Raw genomic sequence first — 17,047 nt, forward strand, 5'->3', positions numbered from 1 at the left:
TTCAGAGCTAGTTATGTGCCATAAATATCTCAATAGAATCCCACCGTTTGTTAGCGTGGTTATGGCTCCATCATGCCAAACAGTAAGACCTGCGCCATTAAATGGTCACTTGTCCAGGAGGTGTCACGGTGCAATTTGAGGTCCAGAAGTCTTTCTTCCCATCACAAATATTTACTGCGCGGCCATTTTAAGTTCATACAATATGTATAAATCTATCAGCGGTGCTGTAAATGAATTACATTCGCCTTTACTCCCCAAAAACTGCCCCTTGGGGTTCCACTAACAAAAAATAAGTCATTCTTCAAAGTATGCTGATATTAGGAGCAAGCAAATGGCTCCAGGGAATTGAAACACACTGAGAGACTGCAGTTTTGAATCTACTTTTACATAAAACATATTTTTGTGAGTAGAGTAGACACTGGCTGGAAATCTTCACTGATTTATTCTAACACTGTGGCCCTTATTCAACACAGTCATTACTTTTTGAAAAGTTGCAACATTTTGCGACTTTTGGCATTTTAATGCCAGTTTTGACAAGCTCTGCTAAGATGGGAGGTGCTTAGGTGGGATGGGGATGGGACAAGGAATGGTAACGCCCACTTGTCAAATTCATGCTAAGTTGTGGTGATTCTTAAGCTACAAAGCTTACGTCAGTCTCTGACAGAAATAAGATGTGTGCCGAGGCGCAAGCCACTATTCAGACGCACCTGATTCAAAGGGAATATGTTTTGCTATTTAATCTGACAAGCAAAGAGAAATAGTATTTAACTTTCCCACATGCAATCAATGGAAATAGAAACAAACAGAGCAAAAAAATGTACTGGGACAAAGTTCAATACTAAGAGTACAAATCTTTATTGCTGAAACAAAATCAATCTCAGAGGGGATCTGTATAAATACTGTGGCCAGTACAGAGGACTGGCACATGACTTATTCCTTCCAAAAACCATACTGAGGACCAGGGGACACTCATTACGGGTGTAAGAAAGACGATTCCGGCAGCTAAATAGGAAAGGGCTCTTTACAGTTAGAGCAGTCAGAATGTGGAATGCCGACCACAAGGGATAGTAACGGCAGACACTATAACGGCTTTTAAAAAAGGGCTGGATGATTTCCTCCATACACATAACATTGTGGGTTATAGTTTAAGTTAGTGACAGAATGCACAGTTGGTGGAGGAAGGTTAAACTTGATGGAGCTAGGTCTTTTTTCAACCTATGTAACTATGTAAACTAAAAAAGGGAAATGGGGGAGATTAAAAATCCAACATAACAAAAACAGATATATAAATTTGGCGGTGAGCACCAAAGGAATAAAATTAATCTCGTCTCAGCACATTTTTTTGCTTTACTGTTTTCTATGTAATCAGAGAGCAGCGCAAGGTAATGGAAGAAACCCTGATTCCATTGATATATCACTTAGTTTACTGGGTGCAGCAGCTATGATGTTTTCTCTGTTGTGAATTTGAGCCCTGTATAACCTGCCTACACCAAAGCTTTCTTTGAGAGCTGCTAATCAGTGCTCGGGGTGGAGTTAGACTAGGAGGCACAAGGCCAGTTGCTGCTGATAAATCATTGATTGTATTGAAACAGCAAAACACAGCACAGTAATTGACATATCACTGATTCAGGTTCTCTGCCCCCATATTATGCTCCTCTCAGATTACATGGCAAAAAATCTGCCAACAGATTCCCGTTAAGAAGTGTATGCCTCTTTATGAATCAGGTGCTTCTTACTCTAGCAAGTCGGTATTGATGAATAGGAAGGAACCTAACTATATGTATATGTAATTGTATTTTACATGATATTGGTGTTTGGCTACGATAAATTGCATAGGTATAAGTAGTAATTGTCTTTTGCCTCCACATAGGGCATTTGATGAAGATTTTCCACAGAAAGAAATGACATGCTACACAATTAAAAATCTCTACCGCAAGTCAATTTACACATGGGAAATATTTGCAATGCGTTGATGAGATGGTTAAAATCTCATCTTTATAGCTGCTCCTGTACTATGCAGAGGACAAATGGAAAAACTGCTGCAAATCCGCATTTACCCGAATGCTTTGGTTAAAGGGAACCTGTCACCATGAAAATGGAGTCCAATCTGTTGGCCCCATGTTATAGAGCACGGGGAGCTGAGTAGATTGCTATATACAGTAGTTTTGTGAGAAAAGATTCAGTACAACTTGAGTTTTAATAGATTCCTTCAGTTTATAATCTGATTTATAAAAATGACTACTGAGGTGGGCGTACAAGACCCCACTGCTTAGTGTCACTATTGCACCTCTCATAAGGCAAAGCGACTTAGCAAATTTCCAGTAAGCAGAAGATAAAAGTAGTTTCTGCTCAATTACTTCTGTGTTTTGTCAACATTGTCACTTATTTCTGATTTTCTCTTTCATTCTCTTGAGAGGCGTGGATAGCTGTTCAAAAAATGCTGTCCCCTAATTATGTGTTAGAAAGACAAAGCATCTGAGTGATGACGATCCCCCTCACTCGTCTGGCTAGATCTCAGCTAAAATGACATGCCCTACCAGCATGTGACCTCTGCAGCTAATCACTGGTGACAATGGAGATGCCAGTATGTATGGCGGGTGGGAAAGTTATATTATTACAGGTGGGTCACCATGACATATCAGTGATGTATCAGCGGGGGATATAACATTAAAGAAGCACTCCCATCTATATATTTTTTTATTAAATGTGTGTATATTTACATGTAATGTAGTGTGTGACTTAATATACTCAACAATCACTGCTCTCCTCGGTGTCCAGCGCCATTCCGCTTCCCTTCTGTCACTGTAATCCCAACTAGCCAGCTCACAACAAGTCTGCAGTAACTTTGTGTGAATCCTCACAGTGCACAGTGATTCTCCGGTCCCGACGCCGGCGGTCATATAACTGCAAGTATGTGAAATGCACACTCCCGGCCACAATCTAACTAGACCGTTTCCAGCCTCGCTCAATACACTTGCATTAAATGAAGTCGCACCCATCTAGTTGGGAGGATGTGCATGTTGCATACTTGCGGTCACATGAACTCGGTTCCCGGAACTGGAGAATCCTCACAGCGCGCAGTGCGGACATTGTGAGGATTAACAAGTCTGCAGTTGCATAGAGTGACTGCAGACTTGTAGTTTTAGGACAGGAAAAAAAACACTTAAATAACATATTTCCAGTTAAGGAAGGCTCATGTGGGACGACCAAAGAACTCAATCATAGATCACCAATAAAAGGAACCTGGCATCACACGTATGTTGCCCAACCACAGGCAGCATGAATCAGATAATGTTACCACAATGGTAGCAAGCTATGTTTTACTCTGAAGAGCTGCAGCCTTTCAGAGTAATCATACTTTCCTGGCTCTCTAAACCACGTTGTCTTTGAAACGATGCAGTGTCTCAGAGTACAACATACCTGACCACCATTATTCATGCTGCCTGTGGTTTAGATGGTATGAATCTGCTGATAGGTTCTCTTTAAGAAAAACACTTCAAGACTTTTTTCCACTACATCTGTGTATATGTATTGTACTGTGTGTATTAATATACTCACCTACCGCCGACATCTCTTTGATCCAGCACAGCTCTGCTCCTCTTCCCAGTGATGTGATCGCAATGACCTCACTGTGAAGAGGAGAAGATTGGTGCTGGATCCTGGAGAAGGCGGTAAGTGAGTATATTAACACAATCACACTCCACTATATATACATATGCACAGATTTAGTAAAAAAAATCTTTGTGGAAGAGCTTCTTTAAAGAGAATCTGTCAGTAGGACCATCCCTTATAAACCATAAATATACGGGCATGGAGGTCATAGGAAGGTGAATACAATGAATACCTTGATATCTGCAATCCACTGTCTTAATTCCAGAGAAGTCCACATTTTTCTTACATGTAAATGAGCTGTTCAGTACTATGGGGCGGACACTGATCTCCCTAAGAATCTGTATGGAGACATTATTATAAATAAGAGGAGACTGTTATGACCCCAATGGCGAGGGTCTCAGAGGAACGTGGAAGTCTGCAGAATACAAAAATCCAGCTCATAGGGCAGTGGTAACTGGGTTGACCATATATCTACTCCTAACGCCAACACTAGAAGTAGCCGGGGATCATTCCTACGTTGATTCTAGATGACACGCGCCAGCCGGAGAATCTAGCTACCCCTAGTAGAGGAAAACAAAGACCTTTCTTGCCTCCAGAGAAGGGGACCCCAAAGCTGGATAGAAGCCCCCCACAAATAATGACGGTGAGGTAAGAGGAAATGACAAACACAGAAATGAACCAGGTTTAGCACAGAGAGGCCCGCTTACTGATAGCAGAATAAAGAAAGGTAACTTATATGGTCAACAAAAACCCTATCAAAATCCACACTGGAAATTCAAGAACCCCCGAACCGTCTAACGGTCCGGGGAGGAGAACACCAGCCCCCTAGAGCTTCCAGCAAAGGTCAGGATATAGATTTGGAACAAGCTGGACAAAAATACAAAACCAAAACAAATAGCAAAAAGCAAAAGGCAGACTTAGCTGATATAACTGGAACCAGGATCAGTAGACAAGAGCACAGCAGACTAGCTCTGATAACTACGTTGCCAGGCATTGAACTGAAGGTCCAGGGAGCTTAAATAGCAACACCCCTAACTAACGACCCAGGTGCGGATAAAAGGAATGACAGAAAAACCAGAGTCAAAAAACTAGTAACCACTAGAGCAAATTCACAACAGTACCCCCCCCTTAGTGAGGGGTCACCGAACCCTCACCACGACCACCAGGGCGATCAGGATGAGCGGCATGAAAGGCACGAACTAAATCGGCCGCATGAACATCAGAGGCGACCACCCAGGAATTATCCTCCTGACCATAGCCCTTCCACTTGACCAGGTACTGAAGCCTCCGCCTGGAGAGGCGAGAATCCAAGATTTTCTCCACCACGTACTCCAACTCGCCCTCAACCAACACCGGAGCAGGAGGCTCAGCAGAAGGAACTACAGGCACAATGTACCGCCGCAACAAGGACCTATGAAATACATTGTGAATAGCAAACGACACAGGAAGATCCAGACGAAAAGATACAGGATTAAGGATTTCCAATATCTTGTAAGGCCCAATAAAACGAGGTTTAAATTTGGGAGAGGAGACCTTCATAGGAACATAGCGGGAAGAAAGCCACACCAAATCCCCAACGCGTAGTCGGGGACCCACACCGCGGCGGCGGTTGGCAAAGCGCTGAGCCTTCTCCTGTGACAACTTCAAGTTGTCCACCACATGATTCCAGATCTGCTGCAACCTATCCACCACAGAATCCACCCCAGGACAGTCAGAAGGCTCCACATGACCCGAAGAAAAGCGAGGATGGAAACCAGAGTTGCAGAAAAAAGGCGAAACCAAGGTGGCGGAACTAGCCCGATTATTAAGGGCAAACTCAGCCAACGGCAAGAATGTCACCCAATCGTCCTGATCAGCAGAGACAAAACACCTCAAATAAGCCTCCAAAGTCTGATTGGTTCGCTCCGTCTGTCCATTAGTCTGAGGATGGAAAGCAGACGAAAACGACAAATCAATGCCCATCCTACTACAAAAGGATCGCCAGAACCTGGAAACGAACTGGGATCCTCTGTCTGACACAATATTCTCAGGGATGCCGTGCAAACGAACCACGTTCTGAAAAAACACAGGAACCAGATCGGAAGAGGAAGGCAGCTTAGGCAAAGGAACCAAATGGACCATCTTGGAGAAGCGATCACATATCACCCAGATAACGGACATGCCCTGAGATAGCGGAAGATCAGAAATGAAATCCATGGAGATATGTGTCCAAGGTCTCTTCGGGACAGGCAAGGGCAAGAGCAAACCGCTGGCACGAGAACAGCAAGGCTTAGCTCGAGCACAAGTCCCACAGGACTGCACAAATGACCGCACATCCCTTGACAAGGAAGGCCACCAAAAGGACCTGGCCACCAGATCTCTGGTGCCAAAAATTCCCGGGTGACCTGCCAACACCGAGGAATGAACCTCGGAAATGACTCTGCTGGTCCACTTATCCGGGACAAACAGTCTGTCAGGTGGACAAGACTCAGGCCTATCAGCCTGAAATCTCTGCAACACACGTCGCAGATCCGGAGAAATAGCTGACAAGATAACTCCATCTTTAAGAATACCAACAGGATCAGCGACTCCAGGAGCATCAGGCACAAAGCTCCTAGAAAGAGCATCGGCCTTCACATTCTTTGAACCTGGTAAATACGAGACAACAAAATCAAAGCGGGAGAAAAACAATGACCAGCGGGCCTGTCTCGGATTAAGGCGTTTAGCAGACTCGAGATACATCAGATTTTTGTGATCAGTCAAGACCACCACACGATGCTTAGCACCCTCGAGCCAATGACGCCACTCCTCAAATGCCCATTTCATGGCCAACAACTCCCGATTGCCCACATCATAATTTCGCTCGGCAGGCGAAAACTTCCTAGAGAAAAAGGCACAAGGTTTCATAACAGAGCAACCAGGGCCTCTCTGCGACAAAACGGCCCCTGCCCCAATCTCCGAAGCATCCACCTCAACCTGAAAGGGAAGTGAGATGTCAGGCTGGCACAAAACAGGCGCCGAAGTAAACCGGCGTTTCAACTCCTGGAAAGCCTCCACGGCAGCAGGAGCCCAGTTAGCTACATCGGAGCCCTTCTTGGTCATATCCGTCAAAGGTTTCACAATGCTAGAAAAATTAGCGATAAAACGACGGTAGAAGTTAGCGAAGCCCAAGAACTTCTGAAGACTCTTAACTGACGAGGGCTGAGTCCAATCAAGAATAGCTCGGACCTTGACTGGGTCCATCTCCACAGCAGAAGGGGAAAAAATGAACCCCAAAAAGGGAACCTTCTGTACACCAAAGAGACACTTTGAGCCCTTGACAAACAAAGAATTTTCACGCAAAATTTTAAAGACCAACCTGACCTGCTCCACATGCGAATCCCAATTATCAGAAAAAAACAAAATATCATCCAGATAAACAATCAAAAATTTATCCAGATACTTCCGGAAAATGTCATGCATAAAGGACTGAAAAACTGAAGGCGCATTGGAGAGCCCAAAAGGCATCACCAAGTACTCAAAATGACCTTCGGGCGTATTGAATGCGGTTTTCCATTCATCACCTTGCTTAATGCGCACAAGGTTGTACGCACCACGAAGGTCTATCTTGGTGAACCACTTGGCACCCTTAATCCGGGCAAACAAGTCAGACAACAGCGGTAAAGGATACTGAAATTTGACAGTGATCTTATTTAAAAGCCGATAATCAATACAAGGTCTCAAAGATCCGTCCTTTTTTGCCACAAAAAAGAATCCCGCACCAAGAGGGGAAGAAGACGGACGAATATGTCCTTTTTCCAGAGACTCCTTGATATATGAACGCATAGCGGTATGTTCAGGTACCGACAGATTAAACAGTCTTCCCTTAGGAAATTTACTGCCTGGGATCAAATCTATAGCACAGTCACAGTCCCTATGAGGAGGCAGTGCACTGGACTCAGACTCACTGAAGACATCCTGATAATCAGACAAATACTCCGGAACTTCCGAAGGCGTAGAAGAAGCAATAGACACAGGCAGAGAATCCTCATGAATACCACGACAGCCCCAACTTGAGACTGACATAGCCTTCCAGTCCAGGACTGGATTATGGGTCTGTAACCATGGCAGCCCTAAAACGACCAAATCATGCATTTTATGTAAAACCAGGAAACGTATCACCTCGCGGTGTTCAGGAGTCATGCACATGGTAACCTGAGTCCAATACTGCGGTTTATTTGCTGCCAATGGTGTAGCATCAATACCCCTAAGAGGAATAGGATTTTCTAATGGTTCAAGAGTAAATCCACAGCGCTTAGCAAATGAGAGATCCATGAGACTCAGGGCAGCACCTGAATCTACAAACGCCATGACAGGATAAGATGACAGTGAGCAAATCAAAGTTACAGACAGAATAAATTTAGGTTGCAAATTACCAACGGTGACAGGACTAACAACCTTAGCTATACGTTTAGAGCATGCTGAGATAACATGTGTAGAATCACCACAGTAGTAGCACAAGCCATTCCGGCGTCTATGAATTTTCCGCTCATTTCTAGTCAGGATTCTATCACATTGCATTAAATCAGGTGTCTGTTCAGACAACACCATGAGGGAATTTGCGGTTTTTCTATCACATTGCACCGAATTAGGTGTCTGTTCAGACAACACCATGAGGGAATTTGCGGTTTTGCGCTCCCGCAACCGCCGGTCAATTTGAATAGCCAGTGCCATAGTATCATTCAGACCTGTGGGAATGGGAAAACCCACCATAACATTCTTAATGGCTTCAGAAAGGCCATTTCTAAAATTAGCGGCCAGTGCACACTCGTTCCAATGTGTCAGCACGGACCATTTCCGAAATTTTTGGCAATACACTTCAGCCTCGTCCTGCCCCTGAGACATAGACAGCAAGGCCTTTTCTGCCTGAATCTCAAGATTGGGTTCCTCATAAAGTAAACCGAGCGCCAGAAAAAACGCATCAAGATCAGCCAATGCCGGATCTCCTGGCGCCAGCGAAAAAGCCCAATCCTGAGGGTCGCCCCGTAAGAACGAAATAACAATTTTTACTTGCTGAGCAGAATCTCCTGATGAACAGGGTCTCAGGGACAAAAACTATTTACAATTATTCACGAAATTCCTAAACTTAAACCTGTCTCCGGAAAACAGTTCAGGAATCGGTATTTTAGGTTCTGACCTAGGATTTCTGATAACATAGTCTTGTATGCCCTGCACACGAGTAGCCAGCTGGTCCACACTTGTAATCAAGGTCTGGACATTCATGTCTGCAGCAAGCATAGCCACTCTGAGGTAAAGGGGAAGGAGAAAAAAAAAAAAAACTCAGAATCTTCTTTCTTATAATCCCTCTTCTGCAATGCATTAAACATTTAATACTGGCCTGGCAAACTGTTATGACCCCAATGGCGAGGGTCTCAGAGGAACGTGGAAGTCTGCAGAATACAAAAATCCAGCTCATAGGGCAGTGGTAACTGGGTTGACCATATATCTACTCCTAACGCCAACACTAGAAGTAGCCGGGGATCATTCCTACGTTGATTCTAGATGACACGCGCCAGCCGGAGAATCTAGCTACCCCTAGTAGAGGAAAACAAAGACCTTTCTTGCCTCCAGAGAAGGGGACCCCAAAGCTGGATAGAAGCCCCCCACAAATAATGACGGTGAGGTAAGAGGAAATGACAAACACAGAAATGAACCAGGTTTAGCACAGAGAGGCCCGCTTACTGATAGCAGAATAAAGAAAGGTAACTTATATGGTCAACAAAAACCCTATCAAAATCCACACTGGAAATTCAAGAACCCCCGAACCGTCTAACGGTCCGGGGGGGAGAACACCAGCCCCCTAGAGCTTCCAGCAAAGGTCAGGATATAGATTTGGAACAAGCTGGACAAAAATACAAAACCAAAACAAATAGCAAAAAGCAAAAGGCAGACTTAGCTGATATAACTGGAACCAGGATCAGTAGACAAGAGCACAGCAGACTAGCTCTGATAACTACGTTGCCAGGCATTGAACTGAAGGTCCAGGGAGCTTAAATAGCAACACCCCTAACTAACGACCCAGGTGCGGATAAAAGGAATGACAGAAAAACCAGAGTCAAAAAACTAGTAACCACTAGAGGGAGCAAAAAGCAAATTCACAACAGGAGACGTTACCAGTGTGATGGCCGCTCTCTGCTCTCGTGTGCGATTATAGCTGATACATCTGCAGGTTCCTCTCAGCTTCAGCTTCCAGCTCACAGGCAGACAGGGCTGTAATATTGTTACAACAGAGCAGAGCTGTGAGAGCTGCAGCTGTTAATGTGTTTTTAAGGACACAGAGTTCAGTTCTACTGTTCTGTGTTAGTTACGTGTTTCACACTGGTAATGCCCCTTTCACTTATAACAATTTTTGGAGGCAGATACTCATGCAGATCATATTCTGGCCCATAGCATGGAACAGCTCATGTATTTATAAGAAATACGTGGCTTTCTCTGGAATAAGACATCGGATCGCAGATAGCAAGGTATTGTTTTATTCAGCTTCCTACAACCTACGTGTCATATAGACGTTTAGGAGGGTTCAGTCTACTGACAGATTCCATTTAAGTTCTAAAAGTTGATTGTTTTCGATCACGGCACATTTAGGGCCTATTTATTCTGTTTAATGTTGAAACTTAGTTGGTACAGTACAAATCAAATGAGTTCAGTATTGTATCACTGTGTAATGAATCTGGCAAAACTATTCTGCACAAACCCCAAAGGGGAGCCTTCATTTCCACATTTTAATCAGTAGGGCTCAGTATCCATGAAGTTTACTTGATATGACATTTGCGTATATCAGTGGCTGATACAGAAGTGCTTTCACACCCTGCTTCCTTTTTCACTTTACTTGTTAAATAGCAAATGCAACAAAGCATAGATATAATTTGTACAAACAATCGTGCAGCATCATCTAGAAACAAGACTGTCAAACATCTCCTCCTGGGATCCATGTTGCCTCGGGACTACAAATCATTTGTATGTCTGCCTGAATTTTGTGTTGTTTTACAGCTGTACACAATGTGTTTTTATCACTTGTTTTGAAGACTTAACAAGACTATAAGTTACTTAAAACTCAACTTTCCAAACAATAAAAGATATAGAGGGAAAAATCATAACAATACAGAAAAGACCACAAAGCAGTTTGTTCCTGCTATACATACCTGCTGCAGAGATATAGCCTCACCTGTTGCGTATGCGTATATTTTCATAATAACATAATTTCACTACTATTGTATAAGTGTTTATAGAGAAAAAAAAAAGCAAATAATATCCCATGTTTGGTCAAGGGTATGCACACAAAATGCCCTTTCAGGTGGATCAGCTGCCTAAAAAGTGCTACCTAAATGCTCAAAAGAACCCTTCCATGTAAAAACGACTTGTTCTTATGTTCAGTCTTTTAAGCATCTTTTAACAGATTCAGGTTTCCAAAGATGCTAAGCAGTTATAAGAAATTAGCAGGCGATTATTAAAGAAGAACTCCCATCTATATATATTTTTTAATTAAATGTGTGTATACATGCATGTAATGTGTGTGTTACTATACTCACCTACTGCTGCTTTCTTCGGGATCCAGAGCCGTCCTGCTCTGCTTCTCAGTGAGGTCTTGGCTCTGCAGACTCTCCTGGTCACACGGTGCGCTCTGTGTGACCTGAAAGTGGCTTTTAGGCCACATGCACATGTTCAGTATTTGGTCAGTATTTTACATCAGCATTTGTAAGCCAAAACAAGAAACACGTCACCACTTCTGTATTTATCATCCACTCCTGGTTTTGGCTTACAGATACTGAGGTAAAATACTGACCAAATACTGAAAGTGTGAACTTGGCCTTAGGCCTCTTTCACACATCAGTGTCTCCAGACCATGTGGTGTCAATTTTGACCCGTACCGGAGACACTGACACACTTAGACCCATTCAAATGAATGGGTCTGTGTACATATCTTTGTTTTTTTCATGGACTGTGTCCAAGTGACCAATAAGTATACATGTCCATTTTTGTGCAGCTGCACAAATCACATGGACCCATTCAAGTCAATGGGTCCGTGTAAACACGTACCGCACATGTGATGCATCAGTATCACATGGACGGATGCCGGATGGTGCTGAAGCCGGCTCTCATCATTCTCCCCTGCTCTGCCGGCGATCGGCGCGAGCAGAGGAGAATGATGTCCGAACGATGACAGCAGGTGGGGGCTTTTGGGACTCTTACCCCCATCATCCGACACCTGCTTCCACTAATAACAGTGACAGCAGGAGCGGATGTTCGGGGTATTCCACAGCCACCGCCTGCGATCTAACTAAATAAATGAATGAAAAACCGGATGTGGGTTCCCCCTATTTTCTTGAACCAACCAGGCAAAACTCACAGCTGAGGGCTGCAACCCTCAGCTTCTGCAAGGTTGGTTATCAAGAATAGAGGGGTCCCCATGCCCTTTTTTAAATTATTTAAAATGTCATCATTCGGACTTTAAGATGACGCTCATCTTTCTCCTCTGATCATTCCGATCACCGGCAGAGCAGGGGAGAATGATGAGAGCCGGCTTCAGCATCAGCCGCCGGGGAACAGCGCTTACTGTAGAGCTTCTTTCCCGGCGGCCGTCCATGTGGTACTGATGCGGTACACGGGTGACACACGGTTGCCACACATGGACACACGGATATCTCCGGTACTGGTTTTTCCAGTGCTGGAAATAAACTAACGTGTGAAACCGGCCTTACAGTGTAAGTCTATAGAGCGTCAGAATGAGGCCTTCATTGTAAAAGAGACTTCTGGCTGATGCATAGATCACAGAGTGAGCTGGATAGTCGCAATTGCCGTGATGTCACTGAGAAGAGGAGCAGAACGGCTCAGGATCTCGAAGTAATCAGCAGTAGCTGATTATATTACTACATTCACACTACATTACATGCGTGTATACATAGATGTAATAGAAAAAAATATATAGATGTGACTGCTTCTTTAAGGCGGCTTCTGCACTGAACACAGTCTATATTTTATAAAAGAAGTCAATGGGCAGACTCAAAAAATGCCCAGAAGATATCTGAGCATATTTTTTAGCTTTTTTTGCTTCATACTTGAATGGAATGAATGGGGTAATGCTAACAATAAAGGAAGATGAAAAATGCAAGAAAACGCACAAAAAAGAATAAAAAGAACTCTGGAAATAATAAAAAATAAAAAAATGCTAAAAAAGACGCTTCAGGAAAAAGAATGCCGGTATTTCCATTATTTTGTAGGAATTACAATAAACAATTTACTGTCTATAGATTGATGGAAAATAAGTCCACACTTTAAAAAGTTATCATTATTACAATAACAGGGTTTAAAGCCTAAAATGTGAAAAGAAGAGCACAAAACATGAAACTAACATTTCTTTGTGGGATTGTGAAGCAACACCCTAGAACAGTCTTGTGAAGCGAGCAAACCTATGGAAAATCCCTGCTACAAGCAACCTGTTTTTATATAATGACACTCGGGATAATATGGGGGAGTTGGAATCTGCGCTGTTTGCTTAGAATACCATGTTATCGGCAGCACATCACCTTTATGCACAGGACGATGTCCTGCTGATAATCGAGATTTTTATGCTTCCATTGTGACACTATGTTTGTCTGTTCCCTTTTAAGAGACAAATGAAGTAAAGTCAAATCCAGATCCGTTGCATAACTAATGCAAATGGAAGTACAGGGACCCCATTGAGTATTATGAGGTCTGTCGTGTTCCGTTATGTGTCACCTTTTAGAACTGAAGAAAAAACGCACAGAACTTTTTCTTCCAGTCTGACACAACGGAACACAGGTGGACCCCATAATAATCAATGGGGTCACTCTGCTTCCATTGCAATTAGTTATGCAATGGATCCATTTTGACATTTTTCCATTTTTGTGCTGCTCAAAAGGGCACAGAATGTCAAAACTGAGGAGCGACCTGAGTCTTACATAAGATCTTCATTTCCAAAAATACGGTAGTTAAACAGCCTGCGCTTAAAATTAGTTTGAAATAATTCCAAAAGGAAAGGGGCGAAATAAGGTGTGCATTCTGCCATCTATTAGAAATGTGCATTTTCTGACTTCCCTTTTACAGAGCTAAAGGTATAATTTCTATGCCAGTTCTATTAATAAATGTGTTAAACATTCATTCTGAGAAAATGTGAATGTAAAAAATTAATTGAGCTATTAGGGTATTATTGATATGAGTCTGCTTGGGTGTCATTGATTTAACAGATAATTCTGACAAGTCTTTCTAATAAGATCTACCTGTTATTAATTGTTTTGTACATTGCGATCAAACATCATTGGGAGGAGGTCTTCTCCAGAGGTGGTCTTCTAGACCACTATATTTTACTATATCAATAAATCAAACTGACATAGCGACTATTCAATTAACATAACCAAACAATGGATAGTTGTCTATGGGTGCTTTCACACAGCATTTTGGCACCTATTTGTTGGTCCCATTGGGGCTTATGATAGACCATTATGGTGCTCACAGAGTGTTCTGTCGTGCATCATTTGTCGTGCAGCAGTCTACTACATCTGAGTGTCCACCTTCAGTAGGCGTACACACCTGAAAACCCATATTTCAGGGTTTCGGACATAAGCCCCAACGGGACCAACAAATGGTTCCCAAAACGCAGTGTGAAAATGTAGGAGGTATGTAAAATGTGTTTATGTCATTGCCCTTTTTCCCTCGCCACGGTGCCATATGTTATTAGTGTATGTGTATAAGGTAACATGTGTTGATATTGCTACATGATTTAAGTGTATTATCACCCCGTATATAATGGTACTGCTACACAATCAGGTGTATTAGCATGTCTTGTTCTGCTAAATGTATATATTTGCTATTTGGTGTATCCGTTAAAAAGGGAAAGCGTAGTACTAAAGTTTGCCCACAAGATGGAGTACCTTAAAAGAGTGTACATAATACTAGTTACTGTAGGAGGGGTCAGCTTCAGCTAAGGGAAGGAGTGTTTTCTGTATCTGGTTAGAAAGGCCCAAGTGCCCAGACAGTCCACACGGGCTCTAGGCCCAGGACATTGGCAGCTACCACGCAATGTTGGTTGATTAAGAGGAGAGAGCCCAGCCATCCACAGCATCAGCCAGAAAAAGCAGAGGCCAGCACAGCATTAAGAAAGAAGGAAAGAAGACAGTAGGCGGGCATAGGTAGCCCTAGAATGTGGCAGCTTATAGCTTGGGCAGATGTCCTCAATACCGAGGCGAAACGGTGGCTGGGGCAGAACTGAGAAACAATGAGCTGGGAGCAGGATGGCGTTGGGACTTCACAGAGCACAATACTGAAGGGCAGGTCACTCGCCAGGTGGCAACTAGCTCCGGAGGTGGGAACTCTTTTGTCTAGGGCGAAGCAGACTAAGAAAGGCCTAACCGTGGCAGAGCTGAATTGGGAGAACACTGAGGACCCGTGCAGCATGGTCCAACCCTGGTATGTGTTATGTGAAAGGGAGGAAGGTGCAGGGAGAGAAGAGGAAATGTGTAATGCTGATTGTAACTGCTGTAAAGGATCTGGTTGTGCTGCGTAAAGCTTACAGTGAAGTTGTTTATTTGAAAGTTGTGAAGGACTGTGTCTCAACCTTTATTACACCGACTGATGGGGACTGACAGTAAAAGAGGGGTGACCCTGACGGTGCAGGGAATGGAGCCAAAGGTACACAAAGTAATGGACGTTATTTTCATGTGGAGGGAGGCCAGGGCACAGATACATTGGAGAGTACGGCCATGACTACTGCCCTGGTAGAGCCCCTTACCAAAGCACCCTAAGCTGCACAAGGAGCTCATACTGTATACTCATGGCTTATCTCTTGGATATATAAAAAGTGGGACTACCAATCAGGCAGTGACATAGGAACCACTACGATTCAGCATTGCCAGCATATCCTAGGTATATCTTAATGGCAACATAATTAATTTGATCTATTTGCTGCATTTTTTTTGGGGGGGGCAATGATTTTTATTTTTTTTCAGTGGAGTTATGACACAAGATCCGAACACAGCTTAACTAAACTATCTTTACATTGCACTCATGTGAACAAATGAAAACTTTCTGAAGTTATTGTCTTGGTTGGATTCTTACTCAAAGCCCAAGAATTGAGCACTGAGACATAATGCCATCACCAGGCGTTATGATTTTTCTATGCTCCCACATCATTATTAATATACAGTATGCTAAAACCTGCAATGAAATTACAGGCTAGTCTTGAATTAAAAATACTGCATAGGACAATCCCGATTGGGTACACCTTGTCACGGTGGGATGGCATTTACGCTTTTTTTTTATCAAAATAGTGTTAACTAAGTACCCTATGTTATTTACATATATTATTACTATTTACTGTACTTAGTAGAGGGTATAAGCTCTTTTTTTTCTTTCTTGAGTTTTGTCATAATAATTCACATGTAAACATTTAAGCAATGTCTAATGATGAAGGCTGATAGGGAGAAATATTAAAGTCCCACTTCAATGTTTTTTTTTTGTTTTACTATGTTCGCTATTATTAATGTATGTTAAGTGAGTGCATCCAAATACTGTCTTCTGCCGTTTCCAGCGCTGCGCCAGTCCTCTCCTTGACCGCAGTTGTGACCAGTTGGCTCATGCAGCGCTTTTGTGTGGATCATAAGTCACTTTCTCAATGTAAGTCTATGAGATTCAGAACAAGGCTCTCATACATTTATACTAAGAGAAGAAGTAACAGGCTATGGTGAAATCTGCCAAGAAAGAGCAGTGGTCACAAGATAAAGGAGAGACTAGAACATACATAGCTGGAAATGGCAGAAGACAGAGATCAGTAATTATTTTAATGCACCCACTGATAACAAATGAAGTGATATTTAAAAAAAAAACAGTGGGATGGTACATCACGGAATATGCACAAAAATGGCAATTTATTTTGATAACAATTATCACATGTTTCTAATAAAAATTAGTCTTTCTAACTGAAGTCTTTTAAAGAGGTTAAGGATAGTAACAAATGCTTGGACATATGGGTCCTCACTAGTCCTTATGATGTTTACTGCATAATTAACCCTTAATGCGTGTAATGACAATCTGTAGATACAATTGACTTTTGGATGATAGGCGTCAGTACTGACAGTCAAGGAGAGGTCAATATCTACTTAGCATCACAAACACATGGATCACTTTTGGTTTGGATGGAGATGGCTGTAGAAGGTCAAAATGAGAAAAAAATAAAGAACTTTGAAGTGAATCCCTGGAACAAAAAGCAAAGTAAACTTCATAGAGGAGACTATACTTCAAACATAGTCCCCTGTGAGAATGGATTATTTCAGACAGAGATGGATGTAAACATGACTTAACCAATTTCTGCAGTGTGAGTTCTTTTGTAGGAAATGGTATGGAGTGGTAGAAAAGCAAGTGTCTAAGGAAACAGCATAACTATGAATATGTCTATAACTACCAT

General features: G+C 42.7%; 1 protein-coding gene and 1 long non-coding RNA gene across 6 annotated transcripts in view; one reads left to right on the top strand and one right to left on the bottom strand.

The window, feature by feature from the left end:
• LOC143782609 (uncharacterized) overlaps positions 1-2,575 on the top strand; it is a 35,658-nt gene extending 33,083 nt beyond the window's left edge. Inside the window, exon 3 of the long non-coding RNA XR_013217004.1 lies at positions 1,871-2,575. This is a non-coding gene — a long non-coding RNA (uncharacterized LOC143782609). The remainder of the gene's footprint in view (positions 1-1,870) is intronic.
• Positions 1-17,047, bottom strand: part of PTPRM (protein tyrosine phosphatase receptor type M) — a 995,903-nt gene that overhangs the window by 283,577 nt on the left and 695,279 nt on the right. The window lies entirely within an intron of this gene.

Source organism: Ranitomeya variabilis, chromosome 6, assembly GCF_051348905.1.
Source record: "Ranitomeya variabilis isolate aRanVar5 chromosome 6, aRanVar5.hap1, whole genome shotgun sequence".
In the NCBI taxonomy this organism is placed as follows: Eukaryota; Metazoa; Chordata; class Amphibia; order Anura; family Dendrobatidae; genus Ranitomeya; species Ranitomeya variabilis.